The sequence below is a fragment of the Bombina bombina genome, chromosome 7 (genome assembly GCF_027579735.1).
Source record: "Bombina bombina isolate aBomBom1 chromosome 7, aBomBom1.pri, whole genome shotgun sequence".
Taxonomy (NCBI): domain Eukaryota; kingdom Metazoa; phylum Chordata; class Amphibia; order Anura; family Bombinatoridae; genus Bombina; species Bombina bombina.
This window is the reverse complement of record NC_069505.1, coordinates 196,975,123-196,994,686: the sequence shown is the minus strand read 5'-3', so window position 1 is coordinate 196,994,686 and position 19,564 is coordinate 196,975,123.

Below are 19,564 nucleotides of genomic sequence, written 5' to 3'. Positions count from 1 at the left end.
ATATATAAATAGAATTATACAATATTCATTAATAAAGAGCATTCCTTCCACATGCCCTACACTGAAGTTACCACAAGAGCTTACTATCTAATGTACATATGTGCATACTCACAGTACTTGAAAAAATATATATAAATAGAATTATACAATATTCATTAATAAAGAGCATTCCTTCCACATGCCCTACACTGAAGTGCCCAGTTTCACTGTATCCCAGAAATCTGTTGCCCTTTCTGTGTTACCTGGGGGTACCTCTGTCTGCATTGCCTGGGGGGCATCATGCAATCTTGCCAGAGGTAACTGGAGGAACCATGTCAGCCTACCTGTGATACTTGAAGGCACATTGTCACCCTGCCTGGTGTGCCTGCAGGTGGCATCTCACCCAGCTTGCTATCATTGTGGGCACAATGTCACCTTGCCTGTGGTACCTTGGGGTATGCCACCCTGTCTGCTATAACTGTGGGCACCGTGTAACCCTGTCTATGGTACCTTGGGGCATCATGCCACACTGCTTCCTGTAACTGTGGGCACCATGTCACCTTGCCTGCATTACCTGTTGGAATCATGCTACACTGCCTGCTCTAACTGCAGGTACCATGCCACCCTGCCTGTGGTACTGAGGGCATCATGCCATCCTGCATGCTGTAACTCTAGGCACCATGTCACCCTGTCTGCATTACCTGTTGGAATCATGCCACACTGCCTGCTGTAACTGTGGGCACCATGTCACCCTGTCTGCATTACCTGTTGTCATCATGCCCCACTGCTTGCTGTAACTGTGGGCACCATGTCACCCTGTCTGCATTACCTGTTGTCATCATGCCACACTGCCTGCTGTAACTGTGGGCACCATGTCACCCTGTCTGCATTACCTGTTGGAATCATGCCACACTGCCTGCTGTAACTGTGGGCACCATGTCACCCTGTCTGCATTACCTGTTGGCATCATGCCACACTGCCTGCTGTAACTGTGGGTACCGTGTCACCCTGTCTGCATTACCTGTTGGCATCATGCCACACTGCCTGCTGTAACTGTGGGCACCATGTCACCCTGTCCGCATTACCTGTTGGCATCATGCCACACTGCCTGCTGTAACTGTGGGTACCGTGTCACCCTGTCTGCATTACCTGTTGGCATCATGCCACACTGCCTGCTGTAACTGTGGGCACCATGTCACCCTGTCTGCATTACCTGTTGTCATCATGCCACACTGCCTGCTGTAACTGTGGGTACCATGTCCCCCTGTCTGCATTACCTGTTGTCATCATGCCACACTGCCTGCTGTAACTGTGGGCACCATGTGAACCTGTCTGCATTAGCTGTTGTCATCATGCCACACTGCCTGCTGTAACTGTGGGTACCATGTCCCCCTGTCTGCATTAGCTGTTGTCATCATGCCACACTGCCTGCTGTAACTGTGGGTACCATGTCCCCCTGTCTGCATTACCTGTTGTCATCATGCCACACTGCCTGCTGTAACTGTGGGCACCATGTGACCCTGTCTGCATTAGCTGTTGTCATCATGCCACACTGCCTGCAGTTACTGTGGGAACCATGTCACCCGGTCTGCATTACCTGTTGGCATCATGCCACTCTGCCTGATATAACTGTGGGCACCATGTCACCCTGTGTGCATTACGTGTTGGCATCATGCCACACTGCGTGCTGTAACTGTGGGCACCATGTCACCCTGTGTGCATTACCTGTTTGCACCATGTCACCCTGTGTGCATTACCTGCTTGCACCATGTCACCCTGTGTGCATTACCTGTTGGCATCATGCCACACTGCGTGCTGTAACTGTGGGCACCATGTCACCCTGTGTGCATTACCTGTTTGCACCATGTCACCCTGTGTGCATTACCTGTTGGCATCATGCCACACTGCGTGCTGTAACTGTGGGCACCATGTCACCCTCTGTGCATTACCTGTTGGCACCATGTCACCCTGTCTGCATTACCTGTTGGCATCATGCCACACTGCATGCTGTAACTGTGGGCACCATGTCACCCTGTGTGCATTACCTGTTGGCATCATGCCACACTGCGTGCTGTAACTGTGGGCACCATGTCACCCTGTGTGCATTACCTGTTTGCATCATGCCACACTGCGTGCTGTAACTGTGGGCACCATGTCACCTTGCCTGTGGTACCTGGGAACCTCTGTTATGCTGAGGTTATCTCAACTCTTGCAGCCAGGGTGAGGCTGTACTGCCTGTGACTGTGCTGCGATGATAATTTAGGCTGGGTGTGGACCTCACACGAAAAGAATCTGTTATATTAACTCTTTCAGCACCTTCACATACAACCAAAACTATTTTTTTTTGTATGGGCTGCAGTGCTCATTATAAAATGGTAGAGCCATCCTTGCTTTATTCAGTCCTTGTTCTAAACATTATCAGATGTCACTACAGTCAGACCCTACGGGTAAAGCTATTTCTCACACAGAATCTCTCTGGGGTCACACGGAAGCATATGACAGCCTTTCTCAGACCTTGTACAGCATTAACATAACAAGCTGCTGCACCCAACCAAGGCTCTAAGAGTAAATAAAGTTCTAAACAAAACCGTGTGCGGATTGATGTCACCCACGGGCTGTTTAAGGGACAGTAAAGTAAAAATTAAGCTTTCAGAATTCAGACACAACATTTAATTTTAAACAACTTTCCAATTTAATTTGTTTTGTTCTCTTGGTATCCTTTGTGGAAAAGCAGAAATGTACTACTGGGTGCTATCTGTTTAGTGGTAGCTGCACATATGTGCCTCACCTGATATGGTCAGCTAACTCCCAGTAGTGCATTGCTGCTCCTGAACCTACTCTTTAAATTGAAAAGATGTTTAAAAATGCATGCTGTATTTGAATTTTACTGTCTCTTTAAAGTTGTGAAACACTTAGGGCGCGATCACATATTTGGCGACAGGGGCAAAACCCAACATCGCCAATTTTTTGTCTAATCGAGCGATCACATATGCGCAGCAGACAAGTTACACACGTATATTTTACATGTTGGACGAAGGTTTTATTTCCATAAACTAGCATAGAACTGGCGTCGCCAGTCGGTATCACATATGCAGCACAAGGACTCCATTTTCACCTCGCCACACATAGGCAGGCGCAGCAAGCCTTACGCTTAGTAAAAAAGTACTGTAACTCCCTGGAAGCCTTAACAAACACCTAACGCATGCGCAATATTAACCCCCAAATCGCCATCCCCCCACGTAGCACACTACCTAATAAGCATTTTAACCCCTAATCTGCCAACCCCCACAACACAAACACCTAATTAACCTATTAACACCTTAACTGCCATCCCCCCACATCGCAAACTACCTAATTTACCTATTAACCACTAATCCGCCAACCCCCCACAATGCAAACACCTAATTAATCTATTAACACCTCAACCGCCATCCCCCCACATCCCAAACTACCTAATTAACCTATTAATCCCTAAACTACCATCCCCCCACGATGCAAAATATTAAACTAAAAACTAAGCCCCCCAAACCTAACACCCCCTAACTTAACCCCAATTAAAATACACTGAAATAAAATTAAAAATATATTAACTACATTAAAAATAATAAAAAAGTTACAAAAAATAAAAACCTAATTTACATAAAACCCTAACATTACATTAAAAAAAACTACCATTACAGAAAATAAAAAGACGAAATTACTAAAAAACAACTAACATTACACAAAATAAAAAATAAAATTTACAAAAAAATAAAAAAAAATAACATTACACAAAATAACAAACAAAATTATCCAAAATAAAAAATTCCTATTCTAATACCCCTGTTAAAAAAAAAGCCCAACCCAAAATAAAAAAAAACCCTAATCTATAAACTACCAATAGCCCTTAAAAGGGCCTTTTTAGGGCATTGCCCTAAAGTTAGCAGCTCTTTTTCCAATAAAAAAAACCCAAATATCCCCTAACATTACACACCCTCAACCCCCCAAAATAAAAAAACGAATCTACCCATTGCCCGAAAAAAGGGCATTTGTAAAGGCATTCAGCTCTTTTTCAACCCATAAAAAAAAATAAAAAAAAGCCCTAATATAAAAAAAAAACAACAATGCCTTTTTAGCCCTCTTAAAGGGACACTGAACCCAATTTTTTTATTTCGTGATTTAGATAGAGCATGAAATTTTAAGCAACTTTCTAATTTACTCCTATTATCAAATTTTCTTTATTTTTTCTCTATTTAATCTCTTGGTATCTTTATTTGAAATGCAACAATGTAAGTTTAGATGCCGGCCTATTTTTTGTGAACAACCTGGGTTGTCCTTGCTGATTGGTGGATAAATTCATCCACCAATAAAAAAGTGCTGTCCAGAGTACTGAACCAAGAAAAAAGTTTAGATGCCTTCTTTTTCAAATAAAGATAGCAAGAGAACAAAGAAAAATTGATAATAGGAGTAAAATAGAAAGTTGCTTAAACTTGCATGCTCTATCTGAAGGCAGCAAGGAACCCTGATGTTGCTAGTGAAAGAGGCTGATAATGGGCATCTCTGTACCATACTCAGACCCACAGCAAGGGACCTTAATGCTGCTAGTGAAAGAGGCTGATAATGGGCATCTCTGTACCATACTCAGACTCACAGCAACGGACCTTGATGCTGCTAGTGAAAGAGGCTGATAATGGGCATCTCTGTACCGCAAAAAGACCCACAGCAAGGAACCCTGATGTTGCTAGTGAAAGAGGCTGATAATGGGCATCTCTGTACCATACTCAGACCCACAGCAAGGGACTTTGATGCTGCTAGTGAAAGAGGCTGATAATGGGCATCTCTGTACCACGCAAAGACCCACAGCAAGGAACCCTGATGCTGCTAGTGAAAGATGCTGATAATGGGCATCTCTGTACCATACTCAGACTCACAGCAAGGGACCTTGATGCTGCTAGTGAAAGAGGCTGATAATGGGCATCTCTGTACCATACTCAGACCCACAGCAAGGAACCCTGATGTTGCTAGTGAAAGAGGCTGATAATGGGCATCTCTGTACCATACTCAGACTCACAGCAACGGACCTTGATGCTGCTAGTGAAAGAGGCTGATAATGGGCATCTCTGTACCGCAAAAAGACCCACAGCAAGGAACCCTGATGTTGCTAGTGAAAGAGGCTGATAATGGGCATCTCTGTACCATACTCAGACCCACAGCAAGGGACCTTGATGCTGCTAGTGAAAGAGGCTGATAATGGGCATCTCTGTACCACGCAAAGACCCACAGCAAGGAACCCTGATGCTGCTAGTGAAAGATGCTGATAATGGGCATCTCTGTACCATACTCAGACCCACAGCAAGGGACCTTGATGCTGCTAGTGAAAGAGGCTGATAATGGGCATCTCTGTACCGCGCAAAGACCCACAGCAAGGGACCTTAATGCTGCTAGTGAAAGAGGCTGATAATGGGCATCTCTGTACCGCGCAAAGACCCACAGCAAGGGACCTTAATGCTGCTAGTGAAAGAGGCTGATAATGGGCATCTCTGTACCGCGCAAAGACCCACAGCAAGGAACCCTGATGTTGCTAGTGAAAGAGGCTGATAATGGGCATCTCTGTACCATACTCAGACCCACAGCAAGGGACCTTGATGATGCTAGTGAAAGAGGCTGATAATGGGCATCTCTGTACCATACTCAGACTCACAGCAAGGGACCTTGATGCTGCTAGTGAAAGAGGCTGATAATGGGCATCTCTGTACCATACTCAGACCCACAGCAAGGGACCTTGATGCTGCTAGTGAAAGAGGCTGATAATGGGCATCTCTGTACCATACTCAGACTCACAGCAAGGGACCTTGATGCTGCTAGTGAAAGAGGCTGATAATGGGCATCTCTGTACCATACTCAGACTCACAGCAAGGGACCTTGATGCTGCTAGTGAAGAGGCTGATAATGGGCATCTCTGTACCGCAAAAAGACCCACAGCAAGGAACCCTGATGTTGCTAGTGAAAGAGGCTGATAATGGGCATCTCTGTACCATACTCAGACCCACAGCAAGGGACCCTGATGCTGCTAGTGAAAGATGCTGATAATGGGCATCTCTGTTCCATACTCAGACCCACAGCAAGGGACCTTGATGCTGCTAGTGAAAGAGGCTGATAATGGGCATCTCTGTACCATACTCAGACCCACAGCAAGGAACCCTGATGCTGCTAGTGAAAGATGCTGATAATGGGCATCTCTGTTCCATACTCAGACCCACAGCAAGGGACCTTGATGCTGCTAGTGAAAGAGGCTGATAATGGGCATCTCTGTACCGCAAAAAGACCCACAGCAAGGGACCTTGATGCTGCTAGTGAAAGATGCTGATAATGGGCATCTCTGTACCATACTCAGACCCACAGCAAGGGACCTTGATGCTGCTAGTGAAAGAGGCTGATAATGGGCATCTCTGTACCATACTCAGACCCACAGCAAGGGACCTTGATGCTGCTAGTGAAAGAGGCTGATAATGGGCATCTCTGTACCATACTCAGACCCACAGCAAGGGACCTTGATGCTGCTAGTGAAAGAGGCTGATAATGGGCATCTATGTACCATACTCAGACCCACAGCAAGGAACCCTGATGCTGCTAGTGAAAGAGGCTGATAATGGGCATCTCTGTACCATACTCAGACCCACAGCAAGGGACCTTGATGCTGCTAGTGAAAGAGGCTGATAATGGGCATCTCTGTACCATACTCAGACCCACAACAAGGGACCTTGATGCTGCTAGTGAAAGAGGCTGATAATGGGCATCTCTGTACCATACTCAGACTCACAGCAAGGGACCTTGATGCTGCTAGTGAAAGAGGCTGATAATGGGCATCTCTGTACCGCGCAAAGACCCACAGCAAGGGACCTTAATGCTGCTAGTGAAAGAGGCTGATAATGGGCATCTCTGTACCGCGCAAAGACCCACAGCAAGGAACCCTGATGTTGCTAGTGAAAGAGGCTGATAATGGGCATCTCTGTACCATACTCAGACCCACAGCAAGGGACCTTGATGCTGCTAGTGAAAGAGGCTGATAATGGGCATCTCTGTACCATACTCAGACTCACAGCAAGGGACCTTAATGCTGCTAGTGAAAGAGGCTGATAATGGGCATCTCTGTACCATACTCAGACTCACAGCAACGGACCTTGATGCTGCTAGTGAAAGAGGCTGATAATGGGCATCTCTGTACCGCAAAAAGACCCACAGCAAGGAACCCTGATGTTGCTAGTGAAAGAGGCTGATAATGGGCATCTCTGTACCATACTCAGACCCACAGCAAGGGACTTTGATGCTGCTAGTGAAAGAGGCTGATAATGGGCATCTCTGTACCACGCAAAGACCCACAGCAAGGAACCCTGATGCTGCTAGTGAAAGATGCTGATAATGGGCATCTCTGTACCATACTCAGACTCACAGCAAGGGACCTTGATGCTGCTAGTGAAAGAGGCTGATAATGGGCATCTCTGTACCATACTCAGACCCACAGCAAGGAACCCTGATGTTGCTAGTGAAAGAGGCTGATAATGGGCATCTCTGTACCATACTCAGACTCACAGCAACGGACCTTGATGCTGCTAGTGAAAGAGGCTGATAATGGGCATCTCTGTACCGCAAAAAGACCCACAGCAAGGAACCCTGATGTTGCTAGTGAAAGAGGCTGATAATGGGCATCTCTGTACCATACTCAGACCCACAGCAAGGGACCTTGATGCTGCTAGTGAAAGAGGCTGATAATGGGCATCTCTGTACCGCGCAAAGACCCACAGCAAGGGACCTTAATGCTGCTAGTGAAAGAGGCTGATAATGGGCATCTCTGTACCGCGCAAAGACCCACAGCAAGGGACCTTAATGCTGCTAGTGAAAGATGCTGATAATGGGCATCTCTGTACCGCGCAAAGACCCACAGCAAGGAACCCTGATGTTGCTAGTGAAAGAGGCTGATAATGGGCATCTCTGTACCATACTCAGACCCACAGCAAGGGACCTTGATGATGCTAGTGAAAGAGGCTGATAATGGGCATCTCTGTACCATACTCAGACTCACAGCAAGGGACCTTGATGCTGCTAGTGAAAGATGCTGATAATGGGCATCTCTGTACCATACTCAGACCCACAGCAAGGGACCTTGATGCTGCTAGTGAAAGAGGCTGATAATGGGCATCTCTGTACCATACTCAGACTCACAGCAAGGGACCTTGATGCTGCTAGTGAAAGAGGCTGATAATGGGCATCTCTGTACCATACTCAGACTCACAGCAAGGGACCTTGATGCTGCTAGTGAAGAGGCTGATAATGGGCATCTCTGTACCGCAAAAAGACCCACAGCAAGGAACCCTGATGTTGCTAGTGAAAGAGGCTGATAATGGGCATCTCTGTACCATACTCAGACCCACAGCAAGGGACCTTGATGCTGCTAGTGAAAGAGGCTGATAATGGGCATCTCTGTACCATACTCAGACCCACAGCAAGGAACCCTGATGCTGCTAGTGAAAGATGCTGATAATGGGCATCTCTGTTCCATACTCAGACCCACAGCAAGGGACCTTGATGCTGCTAGTGAAAGAGGCTGATAATGGGCATCTCTGTACCGCAAAAAGACCCACAGCAAGGGACCTTGATGCTGCTAGTGAAAGATGCTGATAATGGGCATCTCTGTACCATACTCAGACCCACAGCAAGGGACCTTGATGCTGCTAGTGAAAGAGGCTGATAATGGGCATCTATGTACCATACTCAGACCCACAGCAAGGAACCCTGATGCTGCTAGTGAAAGAGGCTGATAATGGGCATCTCTGTACCATACTCAGACCCACAGCAAGGGACCTTGATGCTGCTAGTGAAAGAGGCTGATAATGGGCATCTCTGTACCATACTCAGACCCACAACAAGGGACCTTGATGCTGCTAGTGAAAGAGGCTGATAATGGGCATCTCTGTACCATACTCAGACTCACAGCAAGGGACCTTGATGCTGCTAGTGAAAGAGGCTGATAATGGGCATCTCTGTAAAATGCCCAGACCCACAGCAAGGAACCCTGATGCTGTTAGTGAAAGAGGCTAAATAACAGGCATTGGGTTTAGCGCTCGTATTACAAGTTGAAAGTAAACGCAAACACGTGCTATGCTAGAATAGTTATCGTGTCCTCAGAACTCTGGTTAACTGTTCCGTGAAACAAAAAAGTGTCACAAAACACATAAAAAATACATTACAAGTACACTCACAATAACACTATCTAAAAAAAAAATATTTAAAAAATATTGCATAAAAAAAAAGTTATAAGGGCTCAAAGATATTGAGTTCTCAGATGTTAGAGAAAAAGGGCTGCAAAGGGCTTTAACACTGTGAGATACATACATATACATGTCTAAATATGTATATGTAAGTGTATACAAATGTCTATATAAGTGTACATATGTATTTACAGAATTGTAAGTGCCTAGGGCAGCACAAAACCTAAATACACCACTGCACTAAAAGCTGAGATTACCTGGCAATGAGTGATCCTACACGAGAGCCAGAGACCATTACTCTCATTCCTCAACATGATAATGCACCTTATCTGTCCTGCAGATAACTTGTCACCAGCAGACACCCTTCCCTGCAACATTATCAGCTCACATAATACAGAGAAGACGGTGCGCTCAGCACATGTGCCAGACTACTTATCCTGACATATCAGCAGAGATGCTGACTGCGTGTAAATAACACTATCTGGAAAGGGAAAACAAAGTAAAAAAATTGCTAAAAGTGAAATATCCTAAGATACTTGATCTTTATGGGTCATCTGCAAGAGAAAGTAATGAGTAAAATTCATCACATAGAAACTGATGAGGTTGAAGGGGTTGCAGCTTTAATGGATCAGCTATTTAGAATAACATAGGAACTGGTGAAGCAGGAGAGAACTTTAGTGAATCAATTACATAGAAACTGGTGAAGCTGGAGAGGCAGGAGGGAACTTTAGTGAATCAGTGACATAGAATAACATAGGTACTGGTGAAGCTGGAGAGGTTGGAGGGAGCTTCAGTGAATCAGCTGTATAGAATAACATAGGAACTAGTGAAGCTGGAGAGGCTGGAAGGAGCTTTAGTGAATCAGTTACATATAATAACATAGGAACTGGTGATGCTAGAGAGGCTGGAGGGAGCTTTAGTGAATCAGTGACATAGAATAACATAGGTACTGGTGAAGCTGGAGAGGCTGGAAGGAGCTTTAGTGAATCAGTTACATAGAATAACATAGGAACTGGTGAAGCTGGAGAGGCTGGAGGGAGCTTAAGTGAATCAGTTGCATAGAATAACAGGAACTGGTGAAGCTGGAGAGGCTGGAAGGAGCTTTAGTGAATCAGTTACATAGAATAACATAGGAACTGGTGAAGCTGGAGAGGCTGGAAGGAGCTTTAGTGAATCAGTTACATAGAATAACATAGGAACTGGTGAAGCTGGAGAGGCTGGAAGGAGCTTTATTGAATCAGTTACATAGAATACCATAGGAACTAGTGAAGCTGGAGAGGCTGGAGGGAGCTTTAGTGAATCAGTTACATAGAATAACATAGGAACTGGTGATGCTAGAGAGGCTGGAGGGAGCTTAAGTGAATCAGTTACATAGAATAACATAGGAACTGGTGATGCTAGAGAGGCTGGAAGGAGCTTTAGTGAATCAGTTACATAGAATAACATAGGAACTGGTGAAGCTGGAGAGGCTGGAGGGAGCTTAAGTGAATAAGTTGCATAGAATAACAGGAACTGGTGAAGCTGGAGAGGCTGGAAGGAGCTTTAGTGAATCAGTTACATAGAATAACATAGGAACTGGTGAAGCTGGAGAGGCTGGAGGGAGCTTAAGTGAATCAGTTGCATAGAATAACAGGAACTGGTGAAGCTGGAGAGGCTGGAAGGAGCTTTAGTGAATCAGTTACATAAAATAACATAGGAACAGGTGATGCTGGAGAGGCAGGAGGGAGCTTAAGTGAATCAGTGACATAAAATAACATAGGAACTATTGAAGCTGGAGAGGCTGGAAGGAGCTTTAGTGAATCAGTTACATAGAATAACATAGGAACTGGTGAAGCTGGAGAGGCTGGAGGGAGCTTAAGTGAATCAGTTGCATAGAATAACAGGAACTGGTGAAGCTGGAGAGGCTGGAAGGAGCTTTAGTGAATCAGTTACATAGAATAACATAGGAACTGGTGAAGCTGGAGAGGCTGGAGGGAGCTTTAGTGAATCAGTTACATAGAATAACATAGGAACTGGTGAAGCTGGAGAGGCTGGAGGGAGCTTTAGAGAATCAGTTACATAGAATAACATAGGAACTGGTGAAGCTGGAGAGGCTAGAGGAAGCTTTAGTGAATCAGTTATATAGAATAACATACACATTAGTGAAACTGGAGAGGATGGAGGGAGCTTTAGTGAATCAGTTACATAGAATAACAAAGGAACTTGTGAAGCTGGGGAGGCTGGCGGGAGCTTTAGTGAATCAGTTACATAGAATAGCATAGGAATTGGTGAAGCTGAAGAGGCTGGAGGAAGCTTTAGTGAATCAGTTACATAGAATATCATATGAATTAGTGAAACTGGAGAGGAAGGAGGGAGCTTTAGTGAATCATAGTATTGTAAGTGTTTAAGCAGAGCGCTGGTTAGAGGGAGGATACCACACAACTTACAAAGAGGAAAGATCCTTCTATCTTTCCAAATAGAATGAAGTTAGGAGGGGGTAGTAAGTGCGCTAAAAGGAAGCTAAAGGTATCCTAAAAAATTATCTATAGTACATATATTAAAATATATTAAAATTGTAAAAAGTATCTAAGTGCAAAAATTATCTTGTGTGATAAAGTGAATGGATATCTATCCAAGTGTTAGGTGAAAAACCATATAATATTTCTGATCCCTACACTGGGAAACTATAAAAAACTCAAAAATATGTTCTATTCTAAAAGGAAATTAATGAAAATATATGGCATTAAACAGTGGTACAATATACTAGTGGGAAATAATCTATAATCCTATGTAGTAGATTAGTGTAGTTACTTTGTAACTAAAGTGTCAGACAGAAACAATGTGTATTTACTATAGTGCCACAAAATATTGTTAAAAACAAATATACGCTAATAATATATACTATATATCCAAAAGTGAATGCTTGAATAATAATCTAAAAATACTTAAGACCTTGTTATGATATAAAAAGATATTTTTATTTTTAACACCAAAAAATCAGAGTTTAATTTAAACTAAAAGTAAGGGGACGTCTCCCCAAAGATAAAATGTTAAAATCAATATTGAGCAGGTTGATATTCCACAGCAGATATGATATACACAAAAATGCTTAGCTGAAAAATGTATTTGTAATCCACTCTGTTTATACAGGGAAAGTCAGTCTCTTTATATTGTATCAAGTATTTGTGAAATGCCGTTGCCTTGTAAATAGGCTTTGCTGACCAGACTCGAAGGTGAACGATAGAACAATGGTAAGACTTCTTATAACACGATACAGTCAGTGTACCTTATTAATCTTAGTATTTTAAGGTTCTTTTTACTCACTTCACCTCTCGTATAAGACCGATGCCGTCTGTTAGGATCCAAATTCCAAGCCGAATCAGTGCGCCGCGTGTGTCTTGGCGTCTGACGTCATCGGTATACTTGACAGCTTTCAATGCTGGTTATCGGCTTTCTGGATATTCAAATCTTTAGATGTTATAGAGATAGTTACCTCTTCTATTGTAGCCAGATATGATTCCCTGCACTTAGTGCTTGATGCACGCAGGAAAAAAAGAAGATATAAGAGGTTGTTAGATACGTGGATAACCCGGCTATAATGAAATGCTCTGGAGAAACTTCAGAAATGAAATGTCCTCATTCAAGTGATATTTTAGCAAATAACACAGCCACTCAGATCAACGCGTTTCGCTCACCAGGGAAAAAGCTCCCTGGTGAGCGAAACGCGTTGATCTGAGTGGCTGTGTTATTTGCTAAAATATCACTTGAATGAGGACATTTCATTTCTGAAGTTTCTCCAGAGCATTTCATTATAACCCGGGTTATCCACGTATCTAACAACCTCTTATATCTTCTTTTTTTCCTTCGTGCATCAAGCACTAAGTGCAGGGAATCATATCTGGCTACAATAGAAGAGGTAACTATCTCTATAACATCTAAAGATTTGAATATCCAGAAAGCCGATAACCAGCATTGAAAGCTGTCAAGTATACCGATGACGTCAGACGCCAAGACACACGCGGCGCACTGATTCGGCTTGGAATTTGGATCCTAACAGACGGCATCGGTCTTACACGAGAGGTGAAGTGAGTAAAAAGAACCTTAAAATACTAAGATTAATAAGGTACACTGACTGTATCGTGTTATAAGAAGTCTTACCATTGTTCTATCGTTCACCTTCGAGTCTGGTCAGGTCAGCAAAGCCTATTTACAAGGCAACAGCATTTCACAAATACTTGATACAATATAAAGAGACTGACTTTCCCTGTATAAACAGAGTGGATTACAAATACATTTTTCAGCTAAGCATTTTTGTGTATATCATATCTGCTGTGGAATATCAACCTGCTCAATATTGATTTTAACATTTTATCTTTGGGGAGACGTCCCCTTACTTTTAGTTTAAATTAAACTCTGATTTTTTGGTGTTAAAAATAAAAATATCTTTTTATATCATAACAAGGTCTTAAGTATTTTTAGATTATTATTCAAGCATTCACTTTTGGATATATAGTATATATTATTAGCGTATATTTGATTTAACAATATTTTGTGGCACTATAGTAAATACACAATGTTTCTGTCTGACACTTTAGTTACAAAGTAACTACACTAATCTACTACATAGGATTATAGATTATTTCCCACTAGTATATTGTACCACTGTTTAATGCCATATATTTTCATTCATTTCCTTTTAGAATAGAACATATTTTTGAGTTTTTTATAGTTTCCCAGTGTAGGGATCAGAAATATTATATGGTTTTTCACCTAACACTTGGATAGATATCCATTCACTTTATCACACAAGATAATTTTTGCACTTAGATACTTTTTACAATTTTAATATATTTTAATATATGTACTATAGATAATTTTTTAGGATACCTTTAGCTTCCTTTTAGCGCACTTACTACCCCCTCCTAACTTTAGTGAATCAGTTACATAGAATAATGTAGGAACTGGTGAAGCTGGAGAGGCTGGAGGGAGCTATAGTGAATCAGTTCCATAAAATAACATAGGAATTGGTGAAGCTGGAGAGGCCAGAGAAGCTTTAGTGAATCAGTAACATAGAATGACATAGGAACTGGTGAAGCTGGAGAGGCAGGAGGGAGCTTTAGTGAATCAGTTACATAGAATAACATAGGAACTGGTGAAGCTGGAGGGAGCTTTAGTGAATCAGTTACATAGAATATCATAGGAACTGGTGAAGCTGGAGAGGCCAGAGAGAGCTTTAGTGTATCAGTTACATAGAATAACATAGGAACTGGTGAAGCTGGAGATTATGGAGGGAGCTTTAGTGAATCAGTTACATAGAATAACATAGGAATTGGTGAAGCTGGAGATTATGGAGGGAGCTTTAGTGAATCAGTTACATAGAATAACATAGGAACTGGTGAAGCTGGAGAGGCAGGAGGGAGCTTTAATTAATCAGTTACATAGAATAACAAAGGAACTTGTGAAGCTGGGGAAGCTGGCGGGAACTTTAGTGAATCAGTTACATAGAATAACATAGGAATTGGTGAAGCTGGAGAGGGTTGAGGAAGCTTTAGTGAATCAGTTACATAGAATAACATAGGAACTGGTGAAGCTGGAGAGGCAGGAGGGAGCTTTAGTTAATCAGTTACATAGAATAACATAGGAATTGGTGAAGCTGGAGAGGGTTGAGGAAGCTTTAGTGAATCAGTTACATAGAATAACATAGGAATTGGTAAGGCTGGATAGGTAGGAGGGAGTTTCAGTGAATCAGTTACATAAAATAACATAGAAACTGGTGAAGATAGAGAGGCAGGATTGAGATTTAATGAATCAGTTACATAGAATAACTTAGGAACTGGGGAGGCAGGATGGAGCTTTAGTGAATCAGTTACATAAAATAACATAGGAACTGATGAAGCAGTGCGTGATGAGAGTTTTGTTATACTTACACTTTGTGCTTTGTATTTTACTTTACATTTCAGATTGGGTCCTGTCATTTTTATTGCAATTAAGATTTACACTTTCTCTGTTATATTTTATTACATTTCGATTTATATCCAGCGGTGATTTTACAAATTCTGATTATGTTTTGAAAATTTCTGTGTTAATTTAACAAATTAGGATCATAATTTGTATGTTTCCGTGTTTCTTTTACAAATTACATTGCATGTTGTATTTTCTCCATTGTAACCTGACACTTTCAGAAAGTGGGAGGGAGGGGGCAGATCCCTGGTCTGAACAGGAGAGTTCCCAGGCTATGTCTGAAGCTCTCTCACGTGACATTTTCTAAGCATCAGTGAGAACAATCTGGTCTCACTGATTTCTCTCGTCAGCTGTATGCAGGTGAAGGTTGCTCAAAATTCACAATACACATATTTTAACTAACAGAAAAAGTAATATATACTAAAATATAGACAAAAGTTATGATAAACACTTCAGGAACAGTCTACTCCAAAATTGTTTAAAAAAAAAACATAATTTATTCTTACCTGATAAATTTATTTATTTCCAGATATGGTGAGTACATGGCATCATCAATTACTAGTGGGAATATCACTCCTGGCCAGCAGGAGTCAAAGAGCACCACAGCTTATCACCAGTCATTCAACAGAAGGAAAATGGAGAAAAGGAGTAACACAAGGTGTAGAGGTGCCTGAAGTTTAGTTAAAAAGAACTGTCTTTAAAATACAGGGCGGGGCCGTGGACTCACCATATCCGGAAATAAATTTATCAGGAAGCATAAATTATGTTTTCTTTGCTAAGAAATGGTGAGTCCCCGGCATCATCAATTACTGGTGGGAACCAATACCAAAGCTAGAGGACACAGATGATTAGGGAAGGACAAGACAGGTAACCTAAACAGAAGGCAACACCGCTTGAAGAATCTTTCTCCCAAAAGACAAGTCTTCCGAGTCAAAAGTATAAAATTTGGAAAGAGTATGCAAAGAGAACCAAGTTGCAGCCATGCAAAACCAATCCACAGAAGCTTCATCTGTGAAAGGCCAAGAAGAAGAGACAGACAGCCCTCGTGTAATGAGTCATAACTCTCTCAGGAGACTGCAGCCCTGTAGTCTGAAAAACAAACAAATTAAACTTCTCAACCAGAGAAAACAGAAGAAGCAATAGCTTTCTGTTACAGAGAAAAAATATTAAATACGCACAACATCCAAATTGTGCACACACGTTTCTCAAGAGATAAGAATGAGGACACAGAGCGAGAATAACAAATTCCCAAACAGTATATCCACTTAGGATAACAAACCGCCTTATCCAAAATAAGATAAAGCGAATCACACTGCAAAGCCAAAAGTACCTAAACTCTCCAAGCAGAAGATATAGCAAAAAAGGAAAAACTTCCAAGATAACAAATTAAAATCTATGGAATGCAATGGCTCAAACTGAGTCTGCTGCAAAACCTAAAAACAAAGTTTAAGCTCCAAGAGGAGCAACAGACTTAACTACAGGCCTGATACCAACCAGGATCTGACAAAAAGGTTACACGTCTGGCACATCCGCCAGACACTTGTGTAAATAAAGATAACGCAGAAATCTGACCCTTCAGAGAACTGACTGACAAACTGTCCTCCAGACCGTTCCGGAGAAGTACAAAAAACCCTAGGAATCCTGACCCTACTTCCAAGAGTAGTCCATGGATTCACACCAATCAGGGCATGTACACCATACCTTATGGTACAAGTTACCAGTAACAGGCTTGCAGGCCTGAATCATGGTCTCAATGACCAATTCAGAAAAACCATGCTTAGACAGAACTAAGCATTTAATCTCCAAGCAGAAAGCTTCAGAGAAAATGAAAATTGGATGAAATAATGAATCCTGAATTATAAGGTCCTTCCTCAGGAACAACCACCAAGGTGGAAGAAATACATCTCTGCTAGGTCTAAATACCAGATCCTGTGAGAATATGCAGGAACTATTAAAATACCGAAGCTCACTCTCCTTTGATACGAGCAATGACTCGTGGAAGGAGAACAATCAGACTGAAATCCCAAGGAACCGCCAGAGTATGTAGCATAACAGCCTGCTGATCTCTTGACCTTTAACATAACTTGGAAGCTTGGCGTACTGCCATCTCCAACTCCAGCACCACCCATTTGAGGATTAACCTGGAGAACACCTCCGGGAGAAGCGCACACTCCCCGGGATAAAAATTCTGAATGCTCCAAAAGTCCACTCCTGGTATTCACTCCTGAAATGTGAATAGTGGATAAACAATGAATGTGAACGTCCGCCCACTGAATCATCCACACTAATCACGTCAAAGGAACTCCAGGTTCCCCCCAGGTGGTTAATGTAAACCACTGAGATGAAATTGTTCTACTAGAACCTGAAAAACCGGTTAAGACAACTGAGATCAAGTCACCAGAGTATTGGTGATCGCTCTCAACTCCAAGATGGTTATGGGGAGAGCACATTAATCCCAAGTCCATAGTTACCAACTCAACCGACCGTGGTTACTATTACTCAGGAAGGACTTCAGAAGCGTGTGCCCCTAGACAGATGCTCCTGAGAAACCCAAAAGATCCTTGAGAATGCGGGCAACAATCCTGCTACCTCTCGCAGGCCAAGCGAGCACTCTACCACTAATTCCCCTCTTTGATTCACAGAGAAAATTCTCAAGGTGATAGATCTAGATCTATCCTCTGAGACAGAGCCACAAGATCGCCGGTCCACCATCCTATCTGAACATGCATAACAGCAGACTCCCAGATGGAATCAAGCAAAGGGATGATGTCCCATGAAGCAACCATCAGACCAATTACCTCCATACATTGAGCCACTTAAGGCCAAACAGAAGAGTGCAGAAAGAGGCAAGAAAAAAGAATCCTTGATTTTCCGATCTCTGGCAAAATATTTTCAGAGATAGGGAAACTAAAATGGACACTTAGAAAACTACCCCTGTGGCTGGAACAAGGGAACACATTTCTTTTTAATGACACAGTGAGTCCACGGATCATCTCTAATTTCTATTGGGGAATATCACTCCTGGCCAGCAGGAGGAGGCAAAGAGCACCAAAGCAAAGCTGTTAAGTATCACCCCCCTTCCCTCAAACCCCAGTCATTCTCTTTGCCTGCGTTGCAAGGAGGTGGTAAAGTTTAGGTGTCTGAAAGAATTTTTTTTCAATTTAAGAGTTTATTATTTTAATGCAGAGCAGGTTTGCCCTGATCTTTTCTGGGGTTTAGCTGTAGTCCATGTCAGTCTCTTCAGTAGAGCAGTGGTGGCTTTTAAGCAATTGGGAACTTATGGGGTATTGTCATACTCTGCAAGGGAGCAGGTTCAGGAGTTGGGAGCTGTTATGCAGAGGTGTCAGGTTCTGGGGTTGAAGTTGTGTTTTGTCTGTGTGTGTCTTTTCTTTTTGGCATAATTAAACAGGTACAAGGTTTAAGGAAATAAAAGGTGATGGTTTTATTTATAGGATAATTAGCAATGCAGAGATATGCAATTAGATAAGACAATGTCTATAGGCTGTAGTATTAGGCAGGAATACAGATCTTTGTAATAACAGGCAGGATACTTGCATATGCTGTAGATTGGAACTGTGTAATAACAGGCTGGAATGCAGAGCTTTGTAATAACAGGCAGGATACTTGCATATGCTGTAGACTGGAACTGTGTAATAACAGGCAGGAATGCAGGGCTTTGTATAACAGGCAAGATACTTACATATTCTGTAGACTGGAACTGTGTAATAACAGTCAGGAATGCAGAGCTTTGTATAGCAGGCAGGATACTTGCATATGCTGTAGACTGGAACTGTGTTATAACAGGCAGGAATACAGAGCTTTGTATATCAGGCAGGATATTTGCATATGCTGTAGACTGGAACTATGTAATAACAGGCAGGAATGCAGGGCTTTGTATAACAGGCAAGATACTTACATATTCTGTAGACTGGAACTGTGTAAAAACAAACAGGAAACTTGCATAGACTGCAAACTGGAACTCTATAGGATCAGGTAACAAGCAAGCAAAAGTACCTGAATCAGTCTTTAGGAAATAGAGAATTAGGCAAGATCAATTGCCAGGAAATCAGTCCAAAAACAAAACACAGTGCCAAGAAATATCCAGAAGAGTAGTCAGGAAATGAAGCAGAAATCAGGAACCAGGAAATCCAACAAATCTGTATTTCACTCAGGAAACAGGAACAGAGGGTCTTTCAGAGTATAAAACTCAATGTCAAGGCCTAGAACTGCCAGCAAATCTCCCAGATATAGCAGGCTGTTGATTAAATTATTTGTTTCAGCTGGTAAGCAGGTGGAGCCAGAGAGCCAAAGTTGCAGCAAACAGAAAAACCCAATATTCTTAGCCTGTGATCAAGCCATCTGGTGGCAGAGAGGCAAGACAACAGGCTAGGAAAGAACAG